General features: G+C 38.6%; 1 pseudogene across 1 annotated transcript; it reads right to left on the bottom strand.

Moving 5' to 3' along the window:
• Positions 1 to 12,413: 12,413 nt before the first annotated feature.
• Positions 12,414 to 14,233, bottom strand: LOC148293646 (polyubiquitin-like; annotated as a pseudogene). The gene is made up of 2 exons (XR_015836690.1): positions 13,914 to 14,233; positions 12,414 to 13,411 (listed from the first exon to the last, which is right to left on the bottom strand). The product of XR_015836690.1 is annotated as a polyubiquitin-like (transcript).
• Between the last annotated feature and the right edge of the window lie 6,136 nt (positions 14,234 to 20,369).

Here is a 20,369-nt window from a genome sequence, read left to right as displayed (position 1 = left end):
ATATATTAGAGAAGACTGTTGGTCCTACTCGAAAGGATTGGTCTTTGCACCTTAACGATGCTCTCTGGGCCTACCGAACTGCTTACAAAACTCCAATCGGTATGTCTCCATTTCGCTTAATCTTTGGTAAACCTTGTCATCTACCTGTTGAGCTTGAACACAGGGCCCTTTGGGCAATTAAGAAGTACAACTTCGACATGAAGGAAGCAGGAGATATCAGAAGGTTACAACTGAGCGAACTGGATGAGCTTCGCAATGATGCTTATGAGAACGCAAAAATTTACAAAGAAAAAACAAAGGCGTTTCATGATAAGCATATCATTAGAAGGTCGTTTGAAGTAGGGCAAAGAGTATTACTCTTTAACTCTAGGTTCAAACTCTTTCCAGGTAAGCTTCGTTCCCACTGGACTGGCCCATTTGTTGTTACTAATGTCTTTTCCTATGGTGCAGTTGAAATCCGACCAATAGGCATAGGAAAGGAATTCAAAGTTAATGGGCATAGGTTGAAAATCTACCACGAAAATACTTTGCATCAAGAAGATGAAGTGCTTCACTTCATTGATATACATTCGGGGATGCAAAACTGAGTTGGGAAGGTAAGTCCTTAATAAAGTTTTCAACCCAAAAAAAAAAAAAAAAAAAAAAAAAAAAAAAAAAAAAGAGAGAGAGAGAACGACCGGTCGTACATGCCTCGCGACCGGTCGCTCGTTTGGAGTTTCAGAAAAAATTGAATCTGCTTCGAAACGACCGGTCGCTTTTCACTCGCAACCGGTCGCTCGTTGTTTTTCTTAAAATTGAATCTGCTTCGAAACGACCGGTCGCTTTTCACTCGCGACCGGTCGCTCGTTGTTTTTCTTAAAAATTGAATCTGCTTCAAAGCGACCGGTCGCTTTTCACTCGCGACCGGTCGCTCGTCGCGATTTTTTTTAAAAACCGTCTTTTTCTTTCCTTTCTCTCTTCTCTCTCCTCACTTCCTCTTCTTCCCAGCGACAGACCCACCCCCCCCCCCTTCGACTTCTCTCTTCTCCCTCCCTCTACCTCCCTCACAACCCACCCTAATCCTAACCCAAATCACACTTTTCTCACTTAATTTTTCGAGTAGAATCCGTTTTTGGCATCTATTCCTTGAAATTTCAAGTGTTTTCTTCAATTTGAGGTGATTTTCAGTTAGGGTTACTGTAGCACCAAGGTAATTTTCGAATTTTTCTTGGTGTTTTCTCTTTGATTTTCTTACTCTAATGCATTCCTATAGTTGTTTTGTTTCTAATTTGTTGTTTCTCTTGTTTTTGTTTTGGGTTTGGCTTGTGTTTTTCATTTGGTGTGATTTTCCTCAATTGGGTATGTTTTTCTCACTCTCAATCTCTTATTTGATTATTGTTGTTGTTATTTGTGTTTATTATTGGAATTTTGTCATTTTGGTTGAATGTTGGGAATGTTGTTTACATTTTGGAATTTTGGCTTAATTGTGCATTGTGATTAATATTGTGGCATTGTGGTATTTTACATTGTGATTAAATTGTCGACTCGTTCGAATTGGTGTATATTTGTATTGTGGCAAATTTTGGCTATGTGCATGCATTTTGGTTTTGATATTGGTATAATTGTGGCGTATTGCATGTTTGGGAATTGTGGCATGAATTTTGTTGTTGATTTGTTTTGTGCATATTGGTTTTTTCTCCTTAGATGTCTAGAGCTAGACAGGGTACCAGAGGGGGTGCATCTTCTTCACGAAGTGCACCTCAACCGGAAGAGGCAATGCTCACTGCCACTGTGGTTACTGAGCTTAACTTAGATCTTAGTCCCTCCATCCAAACCGCTGGACTTATTCAAGTCCGGCACCTTATTAGGGACCGAAACCTCCTACCCTTAGCTCACATCTATGCAAAATATAATGAATCAATTGTGCGTGAGTTTTATGCCGCTTTCCCTAGGGAAGAACTTAGACGTAATGCAGAGGTGCCCCTTAAGGTTCGGGGCAAAAATATTGTACTATCCACCTCCATTATCTCTGAGGTTCTTCAAATAAGTGACAGAGAGAATACTGTTAATTGGAGACAATTTTTGGGTGAGGATTTTGACATGCAAAGGGTAGCTGAAACACTTTTTTATGCTGACCCTGCTGCCTTTGCATCTCAAACTAAAAAGACTGTCCTCATTCAGGGTAAGTTGACACCCTACTTTGCCATCCTGTGGAGCTTTGTGCGCCACAACATTTATCCATCCGGCCAACGGTCGGAAATTCCATCAGTAGGGGTCAAGATCCTGCAAATTTTGCATGAGGGAACTTTTATCCTACCAGTTGTTGACATCATTTTTGAACGCCTGAAGGCTTGTGCACGTAAGAAAAGCATAATTTATTATCCTTGCCTTGTTAGCATGATTTGTGACCGCTCAGGTGTTCGGGCTCGCCCCACTGATATATATGTTGAGCCCATGGGTCCCATTTCGGACACTTCTGTGTCCAAGAGTATCTCTCAGAGGCGCCATGCACATGCACCTGCACCCGCACCTGCTCCAGTGCCGCCTCATATGCCACCACCACCACCACACGGGCCGGCCTCATTCCAGCCATTCCCGCCTGCTCCCACTGTCGACACTTCTGCTTGGGAGCCCTCTCTCCAAGCCATTTGGGACTTGCAGATGCTCCAGTATCAGCAGATGCAGCATATGAGCACTTCCATTGACGCCATTTGGACGCACCTCCAGATGCCAGGTCATCCCGGGACCTCTGCACATGTTGATGGTGATGATGTTGATGGTGATGATGATGATGAGACTGATGATGATCAGTAGTACTTTGAGCTTTGTACCCTTTTGAACTTTTAATTTATTTTGTTTTTGGGTTTTATTTTGAGACGGTTATTAGTTTGTTTGTTTCAACTTTTACTGTTAGTTCAACTTTTAATTGTTTACTATTTCTTTTATTTTGTGATTATCCATCCCAATTTTTCTATATGGCATTGTTTAGTATTAAATCTCCATCATTTATAAACATTGTTTCATATAAGTTTGGGAAGTAGGTTGCTTTATGATTTTGCACTCAGAATTTTGGCTCAAATGCTTATTTCATTCCAAAACATGTGATTCTACACACACACAAAAAAAAAAACAACAAACAAAAAAAAACAAAAAAAAAAAAACAATAAATTTATGAATCACTTGTTTCTTTTGCATTTTGAGCTAGCTGAGGCTTCTGCTAATTGCCTCTGTCTGTTCTTGCTTGTAGAATTTGCAGCAGCTCTACATGATCTTCGTTCCTTTTCTGCAGCATCTCTACATGCTGGTTGGCGCTGTAGAGCCGCTTCTGCAGGTCCGCCACCAGAGCTTTCAGGGCCGCCACCTCCTCACTCAGTGCCCCGCACTCTCGTGTTCTCGCCAGTAGGTGCATGCCCAAATTTGTGGCCAAGACCGCGTTGAGCACGGTTAGATTGTGGGACTCGTCCACTGCCATCTGGTCAGACCTCTGCGCCACATGCAGGTGATCTGCAACTGTCAGTCTGCTGACAGTCATGCCCTCCGGCATTGCTGCCCTTCGCGGCACCACCTCAGAGAAGTTTGAGGCCGAGCCATGGTGGTATGAGGAGTTTGGGAAGATAGGGTTTGGAGGAGCCCTTATCTGGGAATTTGGTGGTGCTAGTGACAGCTCAAGGTTGAGATCATCAAGGTGAGTACATGTGGATGCCATTGTTTTGTTTTTGGATGTTTTTGATGGTTTTCCTTGAGTTTGCAGAAAGAATTGCAGGGTACTCTTCCGCTTGCAGAGGCGTGGCTTAAATAGACATATGCAGATGAGAGGGAGAGCCAACGCCATTTCGGATTTCCCGGGCATGCTCGACCTAATCGCTTCAAGGGGGAGCACATTAACTTTCACTTTACTTTTCTTTTTTCCGTGTTTTTCTAGTGTTTTGTGTTTTTGCCTTTCCCTTTCGGCTATCACCTTTGTCTTATTTTAGTTAGGGAAGTGTGTTTTCCCTTTCGGCTGTCGTCTTTGTTTTGTTTGGGAAGTGTGCTTCTTTTTCTTTTGCAACTTCATTTCTTTTATTTCTGACCAAAAAAAAAAAAAAAAAAAAAAAAAAAAAAAACAACAAACAAATACACGGAAAGGGCAAAGACAACCAGGCACACCACTAATACATTAGAAATTATTCTTTCACAGTGCTCGGTGTCTCGGCCATTGGACCTTTGAGTTTAGCCCTATGGCTATCCTCTTCCGGGGCTTCACGCACAGCCTCTTGGGGCTCATCACTCGAGCTCCCAAAGATCGCACTCTTAGCTTGAGCATACCTACTCTCGCGATCGGTTTTCTTGCGTTTACCCGGTTGGTCCAGGTCCTCCAGCTGCTTTCTCATGTCATGGGCGTAAACACTTACCATCTTTGAGAGATTTTGGTTCTCTTCCCACAACGCCTCTAGCTGGTGTCGATTCACCTCCACTATCCTTGCCCTTTCCCTTTTTAAACTTTTAATAATACTCTGGCACTCTTCCACCATACTTCGCTCCGCCGCCAACTGACCTCTTAGCACCTCCACTTCATGGGACTTCGCAAGTAGGCGATGACCCACACTTGCGACTGTTGCGGTGCTTTGCACGCTTAGTGCCAGAGCATCGCTCACGACCCGGTTGTCATCCCTTGATCCCAGCACCCGTATATCCTTGGGAGTTACTAGATTTCTAGCAACTCCAAGGGCAACATCGTTGTCCAGCAGTATCGAGTCATTCACTGTCACGTGCCCCCGTGCAGAGGCAAAGTAGGGCATCCACACTGGTGCCACTGCTTGGCCCCGAGTCTGAGTCGGTGGAGCTAGGTTGAGATCCAGCGAGAATGGGTAGGAAGAAGCCATTTGAACTTTCTTTTCTTTTGTTCTTTCTTTTCTCTGTTGTGTGTTTCTGCGTTTGTGTGTTTTTCCCCAACTCTTTCTCTTCTTCTTTTATAGAGTTAGTTTCTACGTAACCCTAGACACGGCGCTTCTGCGTTTTGCGCGGCCCTTACGGCCTATCCCCTTAGGTCACCTCACCTGGTCCCCAACCCCTTTAATTACAGTTCTGCCTTTCAGCACTTTTGAGAAACAAAAGTCGTCACACCTTCCTATGAAGCCAATAATTCTGGCTTGGGACCGAGAGAGAGACCGCTGCTTGTCGACACGTCTCTCACTTTGTTTCCCGTGACTCACAGGTGCCGAGACTTCAGGGCCCACTTTTTTCTATTTTACTGAGTCCTCGCTCTTTGTGCTTCTGACTTGGTTTCTCTGTTTTTTTTTTTTTTACTTTCTTCGCTTTTGGGCTTTCGTTTGGGTTGGGCTTTCATTTGGTTTGTGCATTTCATTGGGCTGGATTTCTGCATGTGTAAGATTGTTGTTAGGGCTTACTGTTTGGTTTTGTTTGGTGTTGTTTTGTTTTGCAACCGTGTTGTAGTTGTTTTTCTTTTTTGTTTTTGTATTTACTTGCTCTTTCCCTTTATTTCTTGTTATAACGTTGTTAATGCCTGAATTCTTTAACATTGAGGACAATGTTTATTTCTAAGTTTGGGAAGGGATAGCAAGTCTTTTTCGTTTCGCTTAAATTCTTGCTTTAATTTGTTCTGTTTTCTTTTCAGTTTTGAGTCTTTTTTGTTTTCAAGTCACTTTCCGGACATATATGATGAGATTGTGATGAATGTTTACATGACTTGATTGAAGATGTTAAAAAAAAAAAAAAAAAAAAAAATTGTTATTCACTAAATGGCATCGTTCTAGCATGATATGTTTGAAACCCTCTATGCACTTGCCATTTGTTTCATAATTCTCTAGTTGAGGGACTTGCATGATCCAAAGAATTGTATCAAGCATGAATTAGACTTGTATAACCATATAATGTGAGCTTTGAGCCTTGTGCTTCAATTCATGAGTGTTATACACATATTCTTACTTTTCTTGTCATCTGAGTTGTTGTCTGATCTCATTATTCATTGATTTGGTTGAGCACTTAAAAGTTACTCATTCTTGTGCAATTTGATTACATGACATTTGAGAAATGATATTAAGGCCCTCTTTGGACCGTTTGTGCCTTTCAAGCTAACCCTATGCATGCTTAAGCATGATTTTCCATTGTTAACCACCTTGAGCCTATATGTATGCCTTTTCTTTCAAGTAACCAATTATTACTTCTAGCCTTAGCCTGAAAAACAAGAATTCACCTTTCTAAGGAACTCGTGAGCTTTAATTTAGATGTGTTTTTCATGCTAAGTTTGGGAAGGGTTATTACATTCTTTAAAATTTTAAATAAATAAATATAAAAAAAAAAAAAAAAAAAAAAGTACTTCACTCAAAGGGTGAAAGAAAAGAGAAAAGTCGTGGTTAAGTGGCAATGGTTTCGATTTCAATTCCATGTTTCTTGGTTGTTCAAATGGAAGGAAGGAGTGTGAATCATAATTAGTGGAGGTATAAGGCTTTGTGGTCTATTTGATCACCAAAAACTGAGTGAAAATCTCAAGCGTGATGTTTCAAAGTCTTTTAGTCAACGATTATATGCTCTTACATTGTGAGTTCCTTGGACTTTGTTGTATCCATATCCTTCATTTCTTACTCACCTTACACCCTTAGCCCCATTACAACCTATAATAAAGACCTAAATTGATCCTAAATGTCATGTGGTTGATTTGCACACATTTTTCAGCTTTTAAGTGTTTAGCATCCTTCTTGAGATCATATTCATGCATGTTTTTCATCTTGCTAATTTTGAGTTAAGTCCCGTATGGTTTAACTCTATTCTCATATTTATTATTGAGTGATGCATTGTAACCCTCTTCCGAGTGATTCATTTGTGAGAGGACAACTTTGGTGAGATTTGAAGTTACATTTGTGCTTGGTATGATTTTTGAAGTTGTGTGAAAACTGAAATTGGAGAATGAGTTCCATTTGGCCATCACACTACTACACTTGAGCATGTTGTGTTATGAATTTTGCCGCCTTGTGAATAATGTGTAAACTGAGTTTTTCTTGTGAAAACTTTTGAGTCGTTTGCATGAGTTGCTCTCTCCTTAGAAAGTGTTCGGAAAGTTTTGTTTCGAGTCTTGTTTTAATTTCTGTTTTGCTCGAGGACTAGCAAAAGATAAGTTTGGGAAGTTTGTTCGGTTCATTTTTACACATGATTTTTCATGTTATTCACCCACTATTTTGAGTTAGTTCTTGACATTTTATAGCTTTTTACTTCTTTTTTGTGTTTTAATAGGTTTTACCTTGGTTTGTATGAAAATGAGCTAAAAGTGCATTATTTGATATAAATTCTGTTTTTGTTCATTTTCGTAGGTCAACTTCGTGGCCTTGGATCAGCATGTTCCGGTCCTTGGATGAGGTGATGATCTTCATAAGACTTGTTCCAATGGATGTTAACTACAACATATCCAAATTTGAGCTCCATTGGGCAAGTGTAGCCTATCCAGCTGATCGGACAATTGACGCTGGCTCTGGATGTTTGTTTTGGCCCAGTTTTCACCCCCACTTAATAGCATTTTATTTCTACTTGTTACCACACCTTTTGGTAACAATGGATTGCATTTGAGTGGCATTTCCTGAGTCAATTGGAGCCTTGGATTATACCTTAAAACAAGGTTTCATCATTTGCAAGGGGACAATGGGCAATAGCTTTAGAGAAAGAATAAGTTTTATACTAAAAGAAAAGCTGGAAAGGAGGAGAGAGAGAAGTCAAAAGGGATTGCAATCAGATTTGGGGGAGTTTTTGCAACGGGAGAGAGGGTATTCCACCATTCTACACAATTGAGAGCAGATTTTGGAGCTTGGAGCTAGGAGAAAGCCAAGGTGCAGTCAAGAAAAGTGGAGAAGAAGACTTCCACCATTGATGATCTTGAAGCTTTCATCATTTTCTGAAAATCTGTAAACTCTTTCTAATTTCATTTTGAATTTGTGTTTGAAATGATTATGAGGAACTAAACTCCATAGCTAGGGCTTAGGTTGAAGCCCTAAACATGATTACCTTTTTGTTTTGATGCTTGAGTGTATGAATTTCTAGATATTGTTGATGAATTCCAATTCACCAAATTAATCTATCCTTGATGTATGTTCTTCTTTGATTGATCACCTCTGAAAGCATGCTTCTTGAGATTGTTGGGATTATGTGTATCCTCATGTTATCCTAAGCAATAAATGGATGAAGTAAGAATCATCCATGTGAATTGGTTTCTTGAATACCTAATGTAAACACCATGCTATTAGGATTCTTGTGATGTTCATATTCTCTTTGAACTTAATGGGTTCTCCTTGTAATTGAATCAAAGTACGAACCATACCTAGGTTCGGTTATGAGGAGGGCACAAGTATTGTAGCACGAACCATGCACTTTACGTATATTAGAGAGAATCAATGCGTCTTGAGCCACGACCCATGGTCTTGATTGCGAACATCTTCATCAACACGTTTAGAGTTCATTACTTGAGTATTCATGAACTTGGGTAGAATTGTTTAGGGTGGATTCCGAAACCCTAGTGTTTGTTACATTTTGATTTCACATCTTGATAATTCATCTCTGCCATTCTCATTTAAATTCGAAGTCCATTTACTTACATGCAATAGAAATAGGTTACTTCAAACAAATCAAAACCCCCCCCCCCCAATGTGTGTGTGAGTTGCGTGTTTGACACGTTACGTGTCTTTGTTACTAAATTCTATCTGTTTCCGTAATTGTTTTGGACTTTTGGTCCGCGCTGTGTTCTTCCATTTTCTGTGCTGAATTCAACCGTATAAAGAACGTGAATTTTGGACGTACGGTTGGAAAGTTATAGGCAAAACACTGGATAGAGGTCGAAACTGGAAAAACAGAGAAAACGACTCTGCCCAAGAACGACCGGTCGCTAGTGTCTCACGACCGGTCGCTCAGCACACAATTCTGAAGTTTCGACTCTGTACTAAAACGACCGGTCGCTTTTACCTCACGACCGGTCGCCAGACAAAAAACGACCGGTCGCTGGTCACTGTTCACAGCACAATTCTTTTTTTGTTTTGTTTTGTTTGTTTCTTTTATATTTCTTTTTAGTTTCAAATTTTCATTTGTGCATTGTGGTGTGTTAGTTAAGTGTTCTTTTTGTACTCGAATTAGAACTTATAGACAACCGACAAGTTCTTCGTGGGATCGACCCCGTACTTATACAATCTATACTTCGATAGATTCGTGCACTTGCGGGTATTTTTAATTGGTTGTTTGCACATTAAATTGTGTCCTTTTAGGAATGCAACAGGTGGACAATCAGATATCCTATCTCTTGTCCATTGGCTTGTGTAGGTAATGGGATGAAGTAAGATAACACAAGGGAGAAAACAAGTTGAATAAGAGGAAGTGGCTGAAGCAGAAACTAGGTGTGGTTAATCTCAAGGTGGTCAAGTAGCTGGAAGCTATTGTGTTCAAAGGAGGTTAACTCACCAAGGGAGAACGTGAGGGAGAGCAATCAGTTCAAGTTAGGAGCTGAGTTGGGGTCTTGAGAGTCTAGACACCAAGGAGGGAAACACCAAGGGTTGTGAGAGTGTTCACAAGTGCATCAAAGTGTTGAGCAAGGGGTGTGAGAGAAAAGAGAGCTTGGGGAGAGAATAGAGTTCTAAGGGGGTTTTTCTGTGTAAAACCAAAGTTGTAACTTATTCTTTCATGAAGTGAATTTCTCAAGGGGATCACCAAGAGGATGTAGGCAATTGCTGAACCTCTATAAATTCTTGTGTCACTTTGTGCTTGGTTGTTGTCTCAAGTGTGTGTGTGTGTGATTCATCCATCATTGTGTGTGTCACAAAGTCCATCAACAACAAGATCATTAGGGGAGTGAGTGAAAGTGTTTGTCCATTTTTCACAACAAATAGTTTCTTTTAGCTTTAACAATTTTATCAGGTCTTCAATAGTTTGTAATATATATTTTTTTAACATAATAAATCTGTTTAACTATTTTTATAGGAGGACAATGAATAATTCTTATCTTACTATATGTATTCTATGGATCCTTGTATAAACCTATAAAATATTTTCTTAGGGCTCTGAGGAAATGATTAACTAAACGGGTTGAGTTAGTGTTGAGTAGCATCTGGCATGTTAATATCAAGCCCTTTAAGGCCTCTTTTCCCTTGGTATCTAACTTCTTGACCTTTCTCTCTCATTTGATTGGGTTGTGTGTTAGAGGCTCATTGATTCGAATGTAAAATGTTCTCTTAAGTAATGATTATAAAGGGAAAAAAAAGAAAAGAGACCACATACATCCATTTCTCATTAAGTAAATTTGTTTGAATCAAGTTTGGTTTAGGATTAGATTAGGTCAAAGTTTGGATCCCCTTTTTTTTGTGATTTTTTTTTTTGGGGGGAGGAGGGGGTGGGGTAACCCAAACAAAGCAAACTACTCATATAATAAAACTCTTTCCCCTCCCTTTTCCTTGTCTTGTTTTATTTTTTTGGGAATCTAAAAATTATAAGGAGGAGATGGATTTCTCAAGCACACACTACTAATGTGCCATGAGGATTCAAACCTAAAACCACTAGACTGCAAATTAAGGCCCTTTTTCACTAGGCTAGACCCTGTTGGCTCTCTATGTCTCGTATTTGTTTTGACATTTTTGTTGCTATTTGTTAGATGAATGGACAATACAGATGCGCTTTGTATTGACACATGATGAATGTGTACTATCCCTCACTGAATGCTTGCATTATTTAGTCTGATTGAATATGGTGTACCAAGCCTGATAGAATAGTTACATTATTGAGTGTCTCATTTCTTTTCTTCCTTTTGTATTATTGAGCGTGGGACTTTGTAATATATTTATGGGAACCAATTCTTTTTGTTTTGAACTTTTTATTTGAAAAATGAGTTATCTTTTGTAATAATTGATGGTTATTTAGTAATCTTTTGATTTAGGGTTTGGGTTGTCTCCTCTGCAAATTTGAGAAGGAAGAAGAACATCTTCTTTTATTGTTGCTATGGAATATTCACCTTTATTTAGGGTTTGGGTTGTCTCCTGTGAAATGCATTTTCTATTGGGAATTGGGTTTATCCTTCAATAAAATTCAACGTATTTACAATCGGTTCCAAGGCATTAGGTGAAGCTAGTTTGGGCTAAATATGAGCATTACTTTTGCATTTTAATATTGGGTTTTTGCTTAAGTGTAGACTGTCTGGTTGGCGTATATCTTTTAAAAACTAGGGTTTATGAGATGTGTTTTTTAGAGTGTATTAGGGTGTATCAATGGTATATTTGGTAGTTAAATAGAGTGTATTTAGTTAATTTTATATTTTGATTTAAATATTAGGGTGTACTTAGATCATAGGGTGTACTCAATTAATTTTAGGGTTCGTTTAACAACATCCTTTATTTATTAGTATATTATTAAAAATTGAACTCAATTGATTTTTAAGAAAAAAAATCATTTGACGCATCCGCAATGGTTATTCAGTAGTTCAATAAATTGAACTTTTTTGGCATCCATTGAATTGAGCTGCAGTTTTACTTGTAATGGTATAGTTCAATAGCTTTAGATCAATAGTTATATCTACTTACACGTTTTTCTACATACTCAAATAAAATAAAACGGATTAATTTAATAACACTAAAAATTGTAACATTGCAATATTCTCAAAGAGATCTTTAAAAAGGGACCAATTTTTAATATATTTGAAAAAAAATTTAATTGATGTATTTTTTATATTGCATTGAACTATTGAACAACCATTGCGGATGCTCTTAACAACATAATGCATTAATTGCTGTTTTTTTTTTCATTTTTTAATTGGCATGTGGGTCCCATGATTAGCACCCTCTATTGCAATGAACTAAATCGATCACACCATTGCAAGTGAGATTTTATTGTTTTAGTTCAATTTCATGCAATAAAATTGCATTGATCCTAACCATATTGCAGATGCTCTTTGTGTTGAGTCGGATTCTAAAATCATGATTGAAGCTCTTTGCACTCAAACAATTCCAGACTTGGTGCTTGAGGGTATCTTTCATGATATTGCTGGGCTTATGAAGGACTTCTGCAGTCTCTTTTTCCCATGCACCGCGCTGTTGTAATATGGCCGCTCATCAAGTTGCTGGGTTTGCAGCAAAACTTGATGGCACTTATGTTTGAAATGGGTGGCCACCAATTTGGCTTCATCCAACATTAGCAAATGATGTAAACTCACTCTTATGATAAATGCAACATACCTATCGTTTGATAAAAAATAAAAATAAAATAAAATAAAATAAAAACCATTGCTGATGCTCTTAGTCATCTGCTTACCATATAGTGATTATTTTGACTGTTTATTGAAAATAACTTGTTGATTTATACTCTTATTTGATTACCGCTTGATTAAATGTTTTGCTATAAATCACTCAAACATATGGAAGAATTCAATGCCATTTGAGTGATTTATTGCAAAACATTTAATCAAGCGGTCCCTTAATCTTTCCATTTTTAGAAACTACATATTCATACCGTCGTTCCGTTTTTTTTTTTTTACAAAAAAACCTAGCCAAATTACTACAGATGTTAAAGCACACACTTCCCTGTGAGAATGTTGTAGTCAGCAAGGGTCCTTCCATCCTCCAGCCGCTTGCCTGCAAAAATCAACCTCTGCTGGTCTGGAGGGATACCCTCCTTGTCCTGTATTTTAGCCTTCACATTGTCAATAGTATCTGAGCTTTCCACTTCCAAAGTAATTGTCTTCCCAGTCAAAGTTTTCACAAAGATTTGCATACCACCACGCAACCGGAGCACCAGGTGCAGAGTTGATTCCTTTTGGATGTTATAATCAGCAAGGGTGCGGCCATCCTCAAGCTACTTGCCAGCGAAGATTAGCCTCTGCTGGTATGGGGGAATGCCTTCCTTATCCTGAATTTTTGCCTTGACGTTATCTATGGTATCCGAGCTTTCAACCTCCAAGGTGATAGTCTTCCTAGTAAGTGTCTTGACAAAGATTTGCATGCCCCCACGAAGACGAAGCACTAAATGAAGGGTTGATTCCTTTTGGACATTGTAATCAGCCAGGGTGCGGCCATCCTAAAGCTGCTTCCCAGCGAGGATGAGCCTCTGCTGGTCTGGTGGGATGCCTTCTTTGTCTTGGATCTTAGCCTTGACATTATCAATCGTGGAGGAGCTATCAACCTCCAAAGTGATGGTCTTTCCGGTGAGAGTCTTGACAAAGATTTGCATTCCACCGCGGAGTCGGAGCACCAGATCGAGGGTGGACTCCTTCTGGATGTTGTAGTCGGCGAGGGTGGGGCCATCCTCAAGCTGCTTGCCAGCAAAGATCAGCCTCTGCTGGTCTAGAGGAATACCCTCCTTGTCTTGAATCTTGGCTTTGACATTGTCGATCGTGTCAGAGCTTTCAACCTCGAGGGTGATGGTCTTTCCGGTGAGGGTTTTCACAAAGATCTGCATCTTGAGCAAGCTTACAGAAACTGGCTTTCTTCACAACGAAAACAAATTTAGTCCAAATACCATTATTTTCTAAAACATCTTTAAAAGTGTTTTCTGTTGCCATGAGAATCATTTGATTGTGAAATGAAACCAGAGCCATGCGAATTTGCAACACAAATCCCCCATTTTGCTATGGGATGTAATTGGTACTTAGGTAAACAGGGTAAACTAAAACCCTAATGAATAGAAACAGACACGCAGGAGACAAACAAGAAGGATTCCTAACCAATATGAGACTTAGATAATCCTTAGTCAAAAAGCTATGAATGCAGACTAACCAAACCAAGCACATTCAAACGCAATACTCATACCCCTGCAAATCTAGAAGAAAGCTATGTGACAACCTATGCACTTAGAAGGAACCGTCAATCTAGGCATCCCCTGTGTTAGCAACAACTAGAGTGATAGGTGTGTGGACATTCATCAATATTTCAAATATAATGCATACAGTATGACTAGACATATAAACCAGAGAGTCCAGAAATGTTTACCCAGAAACCCACCACTGGGAAAAATTGGGGGTCATCGATCCTACCAAGCAATCCACCAACATGAAGAAATAGTTACAGATATCAACAGATACAGCTCAAGATTCCTAGATCTATAAAGGAGTAGCTATATCTTTCCAAGCTATCTTCTTCTTCTCAGCAACGTTGCTTGCAGCTAGTCTATCATGACAATGGCAGCTTCATCCTTTAGCTCAATCATCTCATGGCACCAGCAACACAGCACTACTCAATCGAATGCAGTGATGATAATATAGATTTAAGAAATGATCAATTTTCTCAAGAAATCATTCTTGGAGAAAATCAATCTTAAAATTTGAACTCTAGATCTACATGATATGTACGATTTAGAACTTCTAGATGCAAATTTATTGAGCAAGAGCAGATTTTATGAAAAATTGGTTTTTCCTAAAATCTCATAAATGCAACCTCATAGCCCTCATAATGAAAAAGATTATGCCCGCAAACTTTCCAAAAAATGCCAGTCTATATTCTCTAAGAGGTGACGGCTCCTTGACATAAATGCCTCCTTTATAGTAAGGAGAAAGAACGGCTGCCCTAGGACAAGAGCTACATATGTCAACAGTGTATTGGCTATCAAATAAGACAAAGCAAATTTTCTGGACAAAGTTGTAAAGGCTGGCAGAAAACGGTAAAATTGTACCATCCTTATGACAGGTCATTTAAGTGGACTAGCAGCACAGAATGAAATGCAATGCATGATTTCACCTTTATTGAGTAATGCCAAATCGTTTTGTTGAGGAGCAGACAATCTTTTTATGTGCGAACCACTTTAAACCAACAACTTAAGACTAATCCTAATCCTCTTTGAGCAACTTATTACAAGATGTTAATGGTGTCAAGGAAAGCTAAAAACGAATTAATATTAAAATCTTACATGGACCATAGCTATCAATTTTGTCCGCCATGAAACATAACTGTGTGGCTCATAATTTAACTCGTTTTTCTTTGCGCGAGTGTTATTTATTTATTAGCTGGAGGATGGTCCTTTTTGGCTGACAAATATTAATTCTCCACACTATTCTGAGGTGATTTAATTTTGAATAAAGTTCACACCTTCAATGATTTTCTTTTAAAGAAAAAAGCTTGCTAAATTATTCAAATTATTATTCATAGATTGTCCAAAAAAATTATTATGGATAATATTATCCTTTTCTGGTCTTCATGGAGATGATCATATTGAGCAAAAAATTTGTTTACACTGCAAAAATATATAAGTCGGGCTAGGGATCTGACTCTACTCACAACAAGAACAAAAGCCCTAGGTAACATTATTGATCACCATGGATTCCAATGATCAAAAGCTTCACATAGCAATGTTTCCATGGCTAGTCTTTGGCCACATGATCCCATACCTAGAGCTCGCCAAGCTCATTGCCCAAAAAGGCCACCAAATCTCTTTCATCTCCACTCCAATAAAGGATGAAGGAGATTTGGTGGGAGAGCTCTTGTGTTGTACAGAGATAGGGCTCAGGAGTTGAAACCATACGTTGTTTGGAGGTAGAAAGAGGGAAGACGCATACGTGCATAATTTTCTAAAGTATCTTAAAGCTCATTCATGAAGTGCTTCCAAGAAGGTCTAGACTACCAAATGCTATGTGCCTATATCGGCTTGCCACAAGGCACATTAAATGCACACGATAATTTTTTGTTGAGATGATACAAATAGCATTACTCAATGGATAAATTTGTACTAATTGTCTATCTAGTATTTAGTAGATATACTTTATGGCATGTTTATTTTAAATCAGAAATCGAGAAATTTAGAAATATGAGAGAGTGAATGGATATAAAATAGCCCCTCCTATCAATCTAATTTCTTAAAGAACAAACAAAATTGGATTAGTTTTTCAGTCATGTGCATTATGAGCTGAATGTTTCCTTACGTAGTTGTCAATTCTTAGTTAACCAAATTCACACGCTCACTTCAAGGCCTCTCAAACTCAACTAGCAACCAAGTGAACAGACAACTGCTAGCTTTAGTTGGTCGCTTTCTTGTTCATGCGAGAAGAGCCTTGACGGCTAGGGTTAGGGTTTCTCAAGTTTTCTTTACTCATTCTCTGCACCGTCTCTCTTAGTCTTCTTTGATTGTCTCTTTGGGTTCTTCTTGGTCAATTGGGTATGATGGTTTTTTGCTCTTTGTTCTTCGTGGCGTGGTTGCGTTGGCTTCCTTTCTGGGTTCCCAAGGAGCCAGTCGCTGGTGAGGGGTCTCCATCTTAACACTATGCAGATGGCCACCGCCTCTTCTACTCAAGGGGATGACAAGTACGCGGCACCAAGCGGGAATCAGAAGTGTGCGAAAACTGGTGTTGGGCATCTGATTGTTAGTGGCATGGATTTTTCTGATAAGCATAGTTTTTGTATCGAGGATTTTGTTGACAAGACGGAGGAGACCAGCCTCAAGGGGTCTCCAAGATCTCCCTAATAATTCTCCTATAGAACGTTCGTGGGCTTGGAAACCGTTGAACGTTCCTACTATGAAGATCTTTCTTCGGAATTTTCTTCAGGCTAAGAGGCCAATCTTGGTCTCCCTTGCTTGTCAGCTGGGGTTCTAGATTAAGAAAATTGGAGGTGGCGGTTGGTGTTTGGCTGGATCTGTTATGACGCTCACAATACGTTTTTGACTCTATATGAAGAACTATGATGCTTTCTGTCACGCCCCGGACCCGGGGGTAGGTGGAAATCCCGCGCCCGGTGCGTGAGAAAATAAAAAGTAAAATAAAATAAAAAGAAATAAAAAGAAGTCGAAACATGGGTTTAAAATAAACTTCTCTTATAAAAATAGTTTCAAAATCTTACAACTTTACAATTAATAAATAAAACTCTATCACTCTCATCTAATCATCCTCAACTAGTTTAGTCCTTGTCTTGCCCACTAACTCATCTGAAAAATTAAACAGAGTGAGGGATGAGCAACCACCGCTCAGTAGGGACATGAGACCTTACCACAGTAGATTGATATAACTAAATTAAGCGACATGCAATCACACAGCCAAATATCATATAATTAAGAATAATGCAAGAATGAATGCTCTTCATCTAATCCCGTTAATTCATATAACTGGACAAGCAGACCTGCACGTCCCATACCATGCTTATACCACTTGGTCCTGAATGCCCATTTATATGAACTAACACCCATTTCAACCATCCCATAATTCCCCTTTTGTTAGTCATCTTGTCTAACTCCCTTTCGCCAGTCCCGAATCACCCAATAAAAACCATGTGCACTGTGGGATCCCTGAGACCTGGTACCTGCCAAGAGTTAGACTCAACTACACAAAAGACTATTTCCATTACCCTCTTTTCCATCAACCCAAGAATTCCAGCCATCACCGATAACAAGATATAATTATGCATTTCAAATAATAATAGCATGCATAATATAGTGCTCACGAAATTTAATTAAATCAATCCCCATAAAGGCCTCCCAAGAAATCCCTACCTTGATTCCAAAGCAATGCTCCAAGAAAATACAAGCTAAGCCCTATATCTCTTCCAAGAATTTCATCACTTAACTCTCTCTCTCTCTCTCTCTCTCTCTCTCTCTCTCTCTCTCTCTCTCATTCTCATTTCTTCCCTGTTTCTTACTCTTGTTTCAAATATGAAAGGTCCTATTTATACTAGCATAAGTCGGCAAATATCCTTCTATCCTTGGTTTTGGCGGTTGAGGATAAGAACTTTGGTATTGATATAATATTTTAATGAAGCTACTTGGATAACAAGGCTATCCCTTGTGTGTTTACACGTTCCTTGAGCAATGCCACCTCTTGCTTAAGTTATCCACCTCCAACTTAGATTATTAAAATGGTAAGACAACTATATAAATACATATATATATATATATAATTAATTTAAATATATAACTAAATATGCAACAAAATATTTATTTCTTCAAATTATTAATATATATACTTTTTAAAAAATACGGGTCTTCACACTTTCTTTAGATCATAGGAGACTTTCTTTGATACTATCTGCATAGTGATGGGATGCGTTTCAATGGTTTTGTGGTTGGGTGATTGGCTAAATCTATTCTGATACCCATAGTACGTTTTTGACTATGTACGAAGAACTATGATGCTTTTTCTAGATCATAGGAGGACTTCTTTGACAGTACCTACGTAGTGATGTGATGTTGTTTTAAGGGTTTTGTGATTGGGGTTTAGGTTGGTTTGTTTCGTATAAGTTGTTTGACTCTTCTATTTAGTCAATTGCATGGGTGGTACTTTTTCCTACCCCGGGATTTTGTTTCTTTGGAAAGGTTTTAACGAGGCCACCGTTAACGTGCTAGTTCTTACCATGTAATGTTCCTTTCGGTTGAATGAAATACCATCTTTTCTAAAAATAAAATAAAAATTTGCTCGCTTTAGTCTTCTTCATCCATTCATTATGCAAGAGCTAAAGACAAAAAATAAGACGTTTTCTATTTGAACTCTGCAAATATATAACTTCACACTGCAAATATATAACTTCACACTATTGGGTGTTCTTAGGGCTCCACCCGCGAAGGTCGAAGGATTCCAGGAATTGATGGGTGGAGATGCTTCATCAAAACATATTCAGACGAAAATAGGCTGACCTCCCCATCTGTTCTGACCCTCGCACTGTCTTACATTTGATGTAAAAATTTGCTAATTTTGTATGCTAACCCATGCTTGATGCATATATAGTTTGTTGATACTAAATAGTTTTTTTAGCTTTAACAATTTTATCATGGTCTTCAATAGTTTGTAAATCTTCTTTTATTTTTTACACAATAAATATGTTTAACTATTTTTATTTTTATTTTTCATTTGTTGAAAATGAATAATTCTTATCTTACTATATATTCTGTGGATCATTGTATAATCCTAGAAATATTTTCTTATGGCTCTGAGGAAATGATTAACTAAACAGGTCGAGTTAGTGTTGAGTAGCATCTGGCATGTTAATATCAAGCCCTTTTAGGCCTCTTTTCACTTGTGGATTCTCAGCCCTAGAGTTCCCACCCAAATAGTCCCACTAACTTGACCATCTCCACGAATTACCCTTCTTGAAGAACACCATACTCGTATCTAATTTGTTGACCTTTCTCTCCCATTTGATTGGGTTGTTGTTTTGGAGGCTCATTAACTCGAATGTACAATGTTCTCTTAAGTAAAGAGAAAAGAATGCGCATATACTTCCATTTCGTTTGGTGTATATGTTAATGTATGCATTTTGAGTATTTCTTTTGGCTTCCCTTGACAATTTTGTAATAGGATTTTTATTGTTTTTATCAAGCTCAAGTTTAGATTAAGAATAGTTTCTCTAGGTGTTCTTAACTATCAACTATCCTATGGAGGTTCAAGCAAATTGACAAAGGTAAATTTTGCATTGCATTACATTGCATTTTCTAACTTCTGAAGATTATGACTAGCCATCCTTCCTTCGTATGACTAGTCAACCTCTGCCTTAGTAGGAATTCCAGCTCACTGTTCCAGCTGGATCCTACCCATATGTTTTTGTCTTATTCTACAAAATTCTAAGCTGCCATTGTACGATTCTAACCTAGGAATTTTGGTGAAAAGGCAAACCAATTCCTCATTTGGAGCCGTCACTTTTGTAGGCAAGTTTTGGAAAGTTTCCTTGGAAACTATCGCTTCTTCCTCAAGAGCCACCTTCATATTTTTCATCTTTGAGTTTTCCAAATCGTTTCTTTTTGAAAACTGCATTTGAAAAATGAAAATCTGCATCTAGCTAATTAAAACACTCTCTCATTTATATATAGGTCAGATTCAAGACTAATTTCTTCAAGAGTATGGTTTCTTGAAGAAATTGGTCATTCTCCTTTGAATCCAAATTTTGGTTTCAATTTGAGTTAGAGCTTGCAAGCTAGTGCCATGGGATGAAAGAGCTGGAGAAGGAGCTGCCATTGCCATGAAGAACTGAGCTTGAAGCTTTGCTAAGTTGGAGAAGAAGATTGCACAAAGGAGGTATAGCTCATCTTCCTAAATAGATCTAGGTTTTTCTTGAGCTTGCTTGTGTTCCTTTGTAAGAATCCTTTTCTACTTAGTGGATTGCCTGGTCGGTTGATGACCCCCAGTTTTTCCCAATGGTGGGTTTCTGGGTGAACAAATTTCTGGTTTGCAAATCTGTATTTCTGGGTTCGTGTTCTTGCAATTGACTAGTCATCTTTTTCTGATGTCTGATGCTTACTTGATTATAATGCTTTCACACACTTTCACCATAGTTGTTGCTAGCACAGGGGATGCCTAGATTGACGGGTCCTTCTGAGTGCCTAGGTTGTCACTAGTAATTCTCTAGGCTTGCAGGTACATATTGATATGCTCTGTGTATGTTCTTAGTTGTGATTATTCATGTCTGACAGTTGACTAGTCATAAGAGTATTGGTCAAGGTCTAAAGTGTGAAGTTTGTTGTGTTTTTTGTTTGAGTGT

This window comes from Prunus avium, chromosome 6, assembly GCF_965620075.1.
Source record: "Prunus avium chromosome 6, drPruAviu1.hap1.1, whole genome shotgun sequence".
Classification (NCBI taxonomy): domain Eukaryota; kingdom Viridiplantae; phylum Streptophyta; class Magnoliopsida; order Rosales; family Rosaceae; genus Prunus; species Prunus avium.
The sequence above is the reverse complement of the archived record's forward strand: the minus strand, read 5'-3'. Positions and strand labels throughout refer to the sequence as shown.